At 33.8% G+C, this 11,550-nt stretch overlaps 1 protein-coding gene across 3 annotated transcripts in view; it reads left to right on the top strand.

The window, feature by feature from the left end:
• LOC148616899 (ATP-dependent DNA helicase Q4-like) overlaps positions 1–11,550 on the top strand; it is a 150,061-nt gene that overhangs the window by 115,864 nt on the left and 22,647 nt on the right. The gene's annotated exons all lie outside the window — the stretch shown is intronic.

Below are 11,550 nucleotides of genomic sequence, written 5' to 3'. Positions count from 1 at the left end.
AATCACACTCTTCGTAATAGAAGTTCTCTTAGCATATCAGGTTGCGATATTACTTTAAAATTATAGGACTGATGCACTAGGCTATTGTGCCACAAACCCTTTTTTTTAAATGAATAAAAAATACATAGGTCTGAAACTATTCTTAATCTCCTAGGTTGTATCATTTTCCCTCGGTACATCCACTAAGAGTTTTGGGGATTTTATAACGCTACAAGTTGTTAAGAATATTCTCAGACCTTATAATTTGTCTAGTTTTGCGAAATTTGGGACCGGTTTATTCTCGTCGTTTCTAAGTTGTTTTTTCTTCTGGTGTCATAACTGATTTTTTTATTTTATTTTTTGTAATGTTTTTTTTTTATTTATTTGTGGCCGATAGGGTTAAAAGAGTAAGAAATGTCTTTCGACAAGGTCGAGCTACTATAATTCTATAGAACTGTTGGAATTGTTTGTTAAACCTTCGAATCAGTCTGGCTAACAACACGAAAGGTTCGTAATGAGCTAAATCAGGTGTTCAGAACATTTGGATTTTGTAAAGCAGTACGTTTTTTCCTGAATGAGGTTTTCTTTAATCAAAGAACAAAAAACATACAAAGCTATGGTTTAAAAAATGGACAACGTTGGCAATTCTCCACCTAATAGATTCGTTTTAAGGCAAAAATGTCGCAAATCCATTTAAAAAAAAAGTTAATTTATTCATCATTATTTTTCTATTATTCATTTGTATCGTTTTTATACGCCTGTTTAAGACTGAACGTATTATGGTATACTGGTGTCCGTCCGTCCGTCGTCCTCTCTTCAGACAATATTTCAAAAAAGCTTTCACCAACTTACATGAAACTTTGGTGAATTGTTCATATCTATTGATGTAAGCTCCCTTTCGATTTTTTTTAAGTTTCAGATTTTTTGTTTCCGTGATGTGAATTTTTATACTTAAAAAAGGGGGATTTTCAAGTTTTCGGACTATAACTCAAAAACACTTTCATCTACTTTTATGAAACTTTGGTGAATTGTTCATATCTATTTACATACTCTCCCTTTCGATTTTATAAATTTCAGATTCTTAGTTTCGGTGTAATGAATTTTTTTACTTAAAAAGGGTTGATTTTTAAGTTTTCGGTCAGTAACTCTAAAATACTTTCAGTAACTTTTATGAAACTTTGGTGAATTTTTCATATCTATTGAAGTAAGCTCCCTTCCGATTTGTATAAATGCATATGCCTTAAAAATATAAAAGGTACTACTAAACCTTGTCAGAAAAGTGTGTTTTGAACAAGATAGAAATGTATGGGTGAAAAATCAAGACAACTAACTTAGTTGAACTTTGGTAGCTTTGATAGTGCAAAATTGTTTGTGCATTTCTTTTCTTTTTTTTAGGGGGGGGGGGCGAGATAGTATTTCTAGTTGATCGTATAAATTCATTAAAACATAAGGGCAAGATAAAAGGGCAATGGGCTTATCATGCGGTTAAAGCGCAGCTCTTTATTTGTATTATTCTTCAATTTGACTTTTTATAGTCTAATATCTTGATGACAAAAATGATGATTTTCATATTTCAATGAAAATAAAAAAATGTATGGGTTTTGAATTTGACCCTTCTTGTGGTCAGAATCAGAGTTTGGGTAGTAGATGTAGTTTTGTTCAGCAAATTGTTACATCTGTCAATTTAGATGTCCGTGTTTCTCGCAATGTTCAGCTGTTTTAGCTCTTCTGTCGGTTGTTTACTTTATCAACTGTCATGTCAACTATCAATTGTTCAGTCATAAGTAAACTATATCGCTTATTTTAACAGAAAAATATATGCATCGGTTTTGTCGAAAATCAGCTTTATCAAATGTTGTGTTCACTATTAATTGTTCAATCTATTGAAAGAATTTTTTTGTGAGGTATGTCTGGTATATAAACCGTTCGATCACATACCAAGTTATATCAACTGCTTTGTTTAAAAATCGTTTTATCACGTATCAGGTCTATGGACTGCTCTGTTCAATATTAATCGTCCAGTCATGTATAAACTATAATTCTAACTTGATGTGCTTCAAAGCCCCTTAGACACAGCCATGGTAAAAAAAAGTGATAAATACATGACAAACATTTCGTGTAACACATATATTGCGTCTATTCAAAAATATGAAGATAGTGTCCTATTAGAATCGAAATAAATCAAAAAAATTTTATCAATGTTACACCACGGGCTGGTCATTTATGTCTATTTATTTAATTAACCTTCGCTATCGCATGGGGTAAAACAATGCGACATAAATGCTCAGCCCGTGGTTAAACAGTATATTTCTTAGCCCTATTCTAGATAAATTGTTCAGTCATGTATAAACTATTATCTGCTCTTATGTATATAAATTGTTCAGTAATTTGTCAGCTCTTTAGAGTGTTCTGTTAACTATAAATTTATTGCATGATCTGTTCAAATACATATGTTTGATTAGTTCTTAGCTCTTTGCTATAAATCGTTCAGTACTGTGTCAACTGTTCTGAGCCATATGAATTGTTCGGTCTGTACTCAGCTTTATAAACTGTTCTGTTTGCTATTGACTTACATGAACTTTTCCATTGTATTTATTAGTCAATTTAAACCTACCGGTGCACCTGGTTTATGCTTTCAGTTTTTTATTGGAGTCCGCGTTTAATTTTGTTACTTTTTATGTATTATTTTAGCTACTTTATGTTTTTTGTTGTGCTGGTCTGTTTTCCATGTCTAGTCTTTGTCCCTGGATTACATTCTTTTAAATCCCGGTAGAATCTTGGTTCCCTTGATTACTCTTTACTGTAAAATGTTCAGTCATGTGGCAATGTTATTAAATTTCTGTTCAATATAAATTATTCTGAGTTATATTTACTATGAATTCTTTTACATACAAAGTAACAAAAGTAAATGAGTAACTAAAAACTGGAAGCATAGACCAGGTGCACCGGTAGGGTAAGCTTCCTGTGTTTTTTTCTAGAAACACCCGCCGGGTTTTGTTATAAACCTAATAGATATTAAACTGTTAAAGGCATAATTATTTTTCTTAAATATCAATGCATCCAAATTCGTCCTCTTACAGATTTCACCTGTCTTATGTTAATTCAAAGCATATAATGTATATAATTATCTCCTTGTTTGTCTAGATTTTCTAAAAGCACTACCTGACGGGTATAATGCGAGAAAAAAAATACAATTGATTATGCATTTTTCCCCTTTCTGTCGATATGCGTGTGTAGTACTTTTTTACTGTTTTACTTGACGTTTCTATGAATAATTAATTTCTCTACTCTCAGTTAGTTTCAACTCTAAATAAACTAAATGAATTTTCTTTCGAGTAATTAGTTTAACCAATTTATATTCTGTTTAACAATAAGGTTGAATGTTCTTTTAGCATTAGGCTGTCGGCTATGTAGACTTGACAAGCGCGAGGTATTGACATAAGTAATTCGAAACACGAGGTATTGACTTCTGTTATCCAAAACACGAGGTATTGACTTGCGTCATTCATACACGAGGTATTGATGTGATTTTGAAGCACACCCATAACATTTTCATTATCATCATTCAGCGTATTTCCTGACTTTACCTTTATGACCTGTAAATATACCAGTTCGTATAGGGTCTTACCCGAGTTAAGTTTGAATCCTGGGAAATATTCGATGGGTTTATTTCATTTGATTTGTTTGCCTTTCCGGAGGGAACGAAAGAACGCGTAGGTTTTTTTTCAAACGAGACGGAAATCCAAAGAATGTAATCCAGGGACAAAGACCAGACATGGAAAACAGACAAACACAGCAAAGAACATAAAAATAACAAAAATAATACATAAAAAGTAACGAAAGTAAATGAGCAACTCAGACTCCACTAAAAACTGGGAGCATGGACCAGGTGCACCGGTTGGGTAAGCGTCCTCTGGTTTTCTAGAAACATCCGCCGAGTTGCTCATAAAAAGTCCGGTGTAGACAAAATAGGAAAGGAAAACTTGCACGTTGAACAAATCAGTTTTCATGGTGCAGATGGGTACACCATAACGATCCACGAGTTAATGATGACGACCATGAAACTTATGTAGTGATGACTTCAATCTTGTAGCAACATATTCTTGTTCCAGACGCCTAGTTGTAAGAAGTTTAGTGCGATACAAAAAGTCTGCGTATTTACGCAAGCTCTAGGATAACGTATGAGTTGTGATATGAAAACGCAGGTGCTGAAGGGGTATTGCCACAGAAGAAAGGAAAGTTTACAAGACGGAATGAAAGTTTATCGCGTTGGTCGTATCGTTTGGTCAATATTTTTTCTTTACCATCGATCTCTAAGTGTAGATAAAGATATGAGGCTGACTTCACAGTGTCTGTAGTATCCTTTATCTCAAGTTCTTTGGGGTAGATACGATGTATCAAATCCCTGAAACTAAGATTGTTAAACGGTAATACGTCATCTATATAGCGGGAACTGAGATTAAAGGATCTTGCTAAACGATGTCCTTTCTTTCGGATAAGATCACTATAAGAGTGAAGGAATATGTCAACAAGTAGCGGTGCGCAATATGTTCCCATTGGAATGCCGACCGTTTGTTGAAAAACGCGTCCACCACACTTGACAAAAAATGAAGCATTTTGAAAACATCTTCGCTATAGTTGAAAGATGATTTGGAATTACGGAATATGAGGAATCTCTACCAAAATTGAGTAACAACGATGTTTTTTTTTTTTAGTTGGGATTTCAACTGTATGGGGAATAGAAGTATAAAGAGTTGAAAAATCATGTGTTTTAATGCTGTTCTTTTCTGATATTAATCTTGAAGTGAGGGTTTCCAGAAGATATTTCGAATTGTTCAGAATCCACATTGAATTAATACCACCACGGGTGTAACAGGTGTTGTGGTAGGACTGCACACCCTCTTTAACAGCTATGAGTATAGAAGTTTTGGAAAAGGTTTGAAGATCCAGCTGTATAGCGTTGTTTGTATGTATTCTTGTAAAGTATAGGAATACGGTACATGAACGATAAATCTCAATTATCGTATTTTGGTAGAGAGAACAAAAAAGTAAAATGAATACATTATTTATCGAAAAAAATTGGAAATCAATCATTTTTCTAAACGTTTTTTAAAGCAAATGTAGATTGATAATTGCACATGTTAGGTTTTGCCATCACTAAAGACGTAAAGGTACTTTTGTTTAACTCGTAGTATATTGCACTGATAATTACATATGTTAGATTTTGCCATCACTAAAAACGTAGAGGAACCTTTGTTTAACTCGTAGTATATTGCACTGTGCAAACATGTAGAGTGATTACTAAGTATCGCTTCTCTAGAATTTGAAAATACTCACAGGGCATGCGCCTAATCCGCAACTTCCCGTGTACTGTACTATTTCTATAATAATATTAAGACTTTATTTCAAGAGGGTAACACAGTTAGTTTACAATGAATCATATTGTGTTTGGAAACGATCGCAATAGTCTTGACTTTGTACAGACGTTTCAGATAGAAATGGTGGGCTAAACCTCTCGCTTCAATTACGGTTAATTATTGCAGGCTCATTTCAACAACAAATAAGCAACATACAATTGCCACCGGTTGAAATCGGTAATATCAGAAAAGAAGAAAAGAAATAAACCATAATTAAGTGAAAATAGAGGGAACTAAAAATTAAGATAAAGTAAATCCAACTCACCAGCTCAAAACTTTGTGGGAAAGACGCGTCAAGTTCAAGATGAAAATAATAAGATACAAGTAAAACCTACAGAAAATTAATTTGTTGTCATATAAATCCGAAGTGTCTTTTTGTGATTTTTCTTATCACTACAATAGTATCGTTGCGTGTAACAAATACTATCAGCTTTTATAGGCCTTGTTGAATTAATACATTTTCTCTATATTTGCTTTCAGTTTTTATTTTTTCAAACGTTATGTTTTTAATTTTTTTTTTTGTTTTTCGCTGTGAAAAATTTTGAACATATATCGATCTGTAGGATCTTTCGTTTGGTTTAAAATGAAATAATGCCAAGATAATGAATATTGTAAATGTTCTAATCAAAGAAATAATATAATGTCTGTTAGAACTATTAATTTAGATAACCGACTTAACAGTGCCTACTGATTGTGTACTTTCCTTTCCATTGTTTGCTTTGTCGAGTCAATAGTTTTATTAGAGATTTTTCATTTTATACTTTTATAGTATTTGCATATAAACCAGACAATTAATTTATCTCAGAGTTTCCTGAAACATAATAAATTATACGAGATAAATTAATAAATAACTTTTATTTTATTTACGAACTGTTTATTTCAGTCTGTTGTAACCGAAATTGCATTAGCATATTAACTTGAATTGTCAGGGAGTTTGTAAGCAGATTATATTTAGTTTTGCTGTTCTCCGCTGCCATAACGGAGCCATTTAAACACCAGAAGCTATACATGCCTCACAATTGTGAATCTCAAAAAAAAATGTTAAAACAGTCATTTAATGACATCCCGCACCTCTCCCTAGAAATCATACAGGAAACCCCAAAAGTCATTCAGATATGCATAATGGCATTATGTTATAAAGAGCATGGGGAAGTTTCCTAAATTCAATTCTGCCGTTTTCGAGAGGTAGATGGATTAGAACAGGGGACATCCGAACGGACAGCATAATGTCTCATATTACTCCCACTTTTCTATGGAGAGTATAATGAGTTCTAGGGTATGTTATTGGGCTACATAGACAAACAAAATCTCCAAATGTTGAAACAAATACTAGTTAAATTCCCGATAAAAGTAATGGTTATCGTCATAAGTGTGTGCAGGTAAGGAAATCGAAACCAAGGTGTTATTTATCATGACAAACCATAGTCCCTATTTAGTTTAAGTCCAACATGTAACTTCAAACGCAATGGTTAAGGCCGTTAAGATTAGTATGTTGGCTGATATAACCTTCGTACATACACACCCCGCCCCAACTCTTCAACCAGAATATGATTTTCAGCAATTTAACCATTATTAAAGAAAAGCAGAGGACGCTTACCCTACCGGTGCACCTGGTCCATGCTCCCAGTTGTTAGTGGAGTCTGAGTTGCTCCTTTGCTTTTGTTACTTTGTATGTATCTTGAAAACTATAATAGATAGAGAGAAATTATCAATCGCTGAAATGACCCTTATGATAGTCCTAACAAAGTCTTCTTGAATCGAAATTGTTGGACAACTCTTTGTTAAATGTATTGCCTTTGTAAGACAAACTTAAACCAGGTGAGCGATTCAGGCTCCTGAGAGCCTCTTTTTTAACATAAATTTTGACTATAAAAATCGCCAAAAAACAACAAAGAGCCCATGAAGTATTGATTGTGATGGCACAAGTCATTTTTTTTTTGCTAAGCATAGATACTCTAGGGGTTTTGACATTGAAATATATGTCAATATAAGCGATTTTTTTTGGGCGTGGTTGGAGTACTTTTTTTTATTATTTTACTCCAAACTACTAAGAGTTACCATAAACTAGCTGTAACATTATAGTAGCTATGGGGTTCGAAAATTCAGGTTGAAATAACTGTTGCCTTTTGGAGCTGATTTCTCAACAATTTCACTTGTACATACTAATGACAATAATTCAAATTTAATCTATTTTATGCTTTCACCAAGTACAGTCATAAGAATTCTAGGTAAAAGCGGTATTAAAAAAATAAGGGGCCGTCTAAAAAAAACATTGAGGACTGAAGTATTGGAAAAAAGCGTGAAGAGACAGATGAGAAAGGAATTTTTTAAAAATGGTCAAACAGGAATTTAAAGCCTGCATCTGGTGCATCAGCAGGGTATTGGTCTTTTCTATTTTTTTGGAACATCGAGTCAATCATGATAAGACCGTAACATTTTGCACTGTTAATTGACAATCTAAGATATTTTTGTTGGCAAATATTGCTTTTTTTCTTAGAGAATTACATGCATTATTAGAAATAAATGTATAGTTCTTCATGTTGGGGAAGTACAATGTCCGAAGTTTCTTCCAGTGTGCAAGTAGTTAAGTTAAACTTTCAAAATGGTGGGTTTTTTTTTTTTTTGTACTATATTTCACCCACTGCCTGCTCTTACATTGACTGACATTTATTGAAGTTGTCTTCAGTCTAATTTTATAGTGACACTTAACCTTGATAAATTTTACAGTAAGATTGGTTTAATTGAAATGATTTATTTTAGGAACAAATAAGTCAGCACTGAAAATGTCCCAAGTTTAATTTCATGGTGAATCTTTTTGAAGACTTATATTATGAACGTAACATGTAGTAGGTTAATAGAAAGCGCTAGTCATTTATTTGAGGAAAGTGAATAATTTGAAAAGCATACTCTTTATTTGTTTTCATGATAAGTTAATCGATCATATTCACAAGATATGTCCTTGACAAAAGAGGATCAGGAATTTTCATACTGGGATAAACTTTTCTTGAACTTCATTTAGATGTGTTTATCCCATACCGATCATCTGCGTCTCTCGATTGGAGGTATATTTATTTTGTGAGAATGTTGCGTGTGTGATTTTCGTGCGTATTCCGGATGCCTTGGTAACAGCAGATGATTAATTTCTGTTTAACGTATTGGTCGAGTAAACTATTTTATTTTTTCAGTCCACCTGTCATTCTACAAAAAAAATCCTAAACGCTTGCAGTTGTTGTGTTGATTATTTGTCTGCATGAAACTTCATGTGTTACAAAATTAAGTTTAAAAAACTTTTCCTCGTTTGATGTTGAGCTGTCTTACCGCAGATTTATGTTACATGTTTTTGGAATTGCATACAAATGACGGATTGCAGGAGTTTAATTTTTATCATATTTTATCAAAAACCTATTGCAGTTTTTGAAAATACGTATGATATGATTTATCATTTACTTTTCGGGGTTTTTTTTAATAAAACAAAACACGCTTAACATTAAGTCTGCAGAAAAAACGTCTTCAACCCTGTTTCATTCTGTCTTCTCAAGTTTGTCTTAAAAGATTCTTTTAATCTAAACATACTGACTGTTTGTGTACAAAGTATGTTGTTATGGCGAGGTTGGGAAGACAATTTAAAGTGGAAAACTCATAGAATTTAAATTAAAAAAATACCTCTTTTATGATTTGATTTTTATACCACTTTCAAATTGAAAATGGAGCTGGTAAGAAAGATGCTCATTTTCTAATTATACCCGCAGGCCTTATATCAAGGTCCTAGTTTCCTACAAGAAATGTCTTTTTGTATGATATTTTGATGAACAATTGGGTTGTTATTATAGCATTACTCTTCCTTTGTTATTTTGTTCTTTAAGGAGGTAGACGTAGGGCAGGGGACACAATTCTTACAAATCATTGGAACGTTTGTATTCAGCATTTCACACCAATCCTACATAAGCATCAAAGTAACTTTGACTGATTTCATTCTATTTCAAATGAAAGCTTGCTAGGCCTTGGTGAAATTGAATATGACACAAACATATCACTGATTTCAAGAGTTATCTCCCGTACTCTAGGTCTACCTCCTTAAGTAATCACAGGTTGTTGCTTGAGATTGCAAATATGACATTTTATTTGATATCAGTGGGCAAATGTTAAAGTTTGGCATTTATAAAAGAATAGACTTTAAACCTTAACTGTATGCCAGAACTTGCTGAAACCTGCTGTTTGTATCACGCTAGAGTTCTAACAAATGGGCTTCTTGAACAGAGTTATGTTGCTACAAGATTGAAATCATCACTACAGAAGTTTTATGGCCGTCATCATGAACTCGTGGATTGTTATAGTGTATCCATCTGCGCCATAAAAACAGATTTATTCAACGTGTCTTTGTTTTCTTTCCTCTTTCGTCTACCCCGGACTTGGCTTTTTATGAGCAACTCGACGGGTGTTTCTAAAAAGCAGAGGACGCTTACCCTACCGGTGCATCTGGTCCATGCTCCCAGTTTTTAGTGGAGTCCGAGTTGCTCATTTGCTTTTGTTACTTTGTATGTATGATTTAAGTTACTTCATGTTCTTTTTTGTTTATGTCTGTTTTCCATATCTGGTCTTTGCCCTTTCATACATTCTTTTGATAACCACTATAGCCTTGGTTCTCTTGATTATTCTTTCATATTATCATGCCACGTCATTGGGTGCATGTTGTATGATACTTGAGCAAGCAGCATCCATTTTTAGCTCACTTGGCCGAAGGCCATGTGAACTACTGCCATCACTTGGCATCTCGTCGGCGTCCGTCGTCGTCGTCGTCCGTTAACAATTTTTCAAACATCTTCTCCTCTGAAACTACTGAGAGGAATTATATGAAACTTTGCACAGATGTACCTTAGGGTATCTTGCACAAAATTTGTGTTTTGATTTTTGATCCGTTAAAAACATGGCCGCCGTTACTAAAAATAGAACATAGGGGTCAGACTCTAGTTTTTCACATATATGTCCAAAACCGTTAGGTTAAGCCAAATTCTGAATGGGCAAAAGTGTTCAGCACGGTGAGATCTATATGTGGTTAAATTTTCATTTTAATCTGTCTAGCCATTTAGGAGTTACTGCCCTTTTCAACTTTTTTTTTGCTATTATTAATGTTATTTCGTTCAAAAATCTTCTACCCTGACCCTACTTGACCAATTGGAATCAAACTTAGTATGGATGTTTCATGGGGCATCTTGCACAAAAGTTATGTTTAGATTTTTTATCCATAAAAAAAACACATGGCCGCAATTACTAAAAATAGAACATATGGGTCAGCCTAGATTTTCGATTATATATCTCCAAACCGTTAGGTGTAGCCAAATTCTGAATTAGGGTAAAAGTGTTCTGCATGATAAGATCTATCTGTGGTCAAATGTTCATCTTTACCTGTTAAGCCATGTATTTATCCTTATGATAAGTCTTACCAAAGTCTTCTTGGGTCAAAATTATTAGTAAACTTCTTGTTAAATTTATTGCCATTGAAAGACAAAATTTAACCAGGTGAGCGATTCAGGCTCCTGGAGGCTCTTGTTTGTTTATATTTTCATGACAGTTTTCACTGTGGTTACGTATCTAAGACATTTGATATTTTGACAGAAGGTATCTATACTTGTAGGTATGCCGTATCATCGCGTGATGTGTTATTGAAAACTCAATCTATAGATATGAAATGTTGGTCATACTTTGAACATATGATTTGTTGGGTTTGGGGATCAGTGGTAACATTTGTGAGCTTTTCCATTTTTTAGCTCACCTGACCACAGGCCATGCGAGCTATTGCCATCACTTGGCGTCCGTGGTCGTCGTCGTTAACAATAATACAAAACTTTTCTTCTCTGAAACTACTCGACCAATTGGACACAAACTTGGTATGAATGTTCCTTAGGGTATCCTGCATAGAACTGATGTGGGGATTTTTGATTCGTCGGACAACATGGCTGCCGTTACTAAAAATAAAACATAGAGGTCAGACAGTAGTTTTTCATATATATCTCCTAAACCGTTAGGTTTAGCTAAATTCTGACGTAAGTAAAAGTGTTTAGCATGATGAGATCTATCTCTGGTCAAATTTTGGTTTTAATCCGTTAAGCCATGTTGGAGTTATTGCCCTTTTTCAACGATGTTTGCCATTTTTAAT

This window comes from Perna viridis, chromosome 5 (assembly GCF_037379345.1).
Source record: "Perna viridis isolate PV_CMFRI_1.1 ecotype Kerala chromosome 5, ASM3737934v1, whole genome shotgun sequence".
Taxonomy (NCBI): Eukaryota; Metazoa; Mollusca; class Bivalvia; order Mytilida; family Mytilidae; genus Perna; species Perna viridis.
Note: the sequence above shows the minus strand (reverse complement) of the source record. Positions and strands in the feature narration are given on the sequence as shown.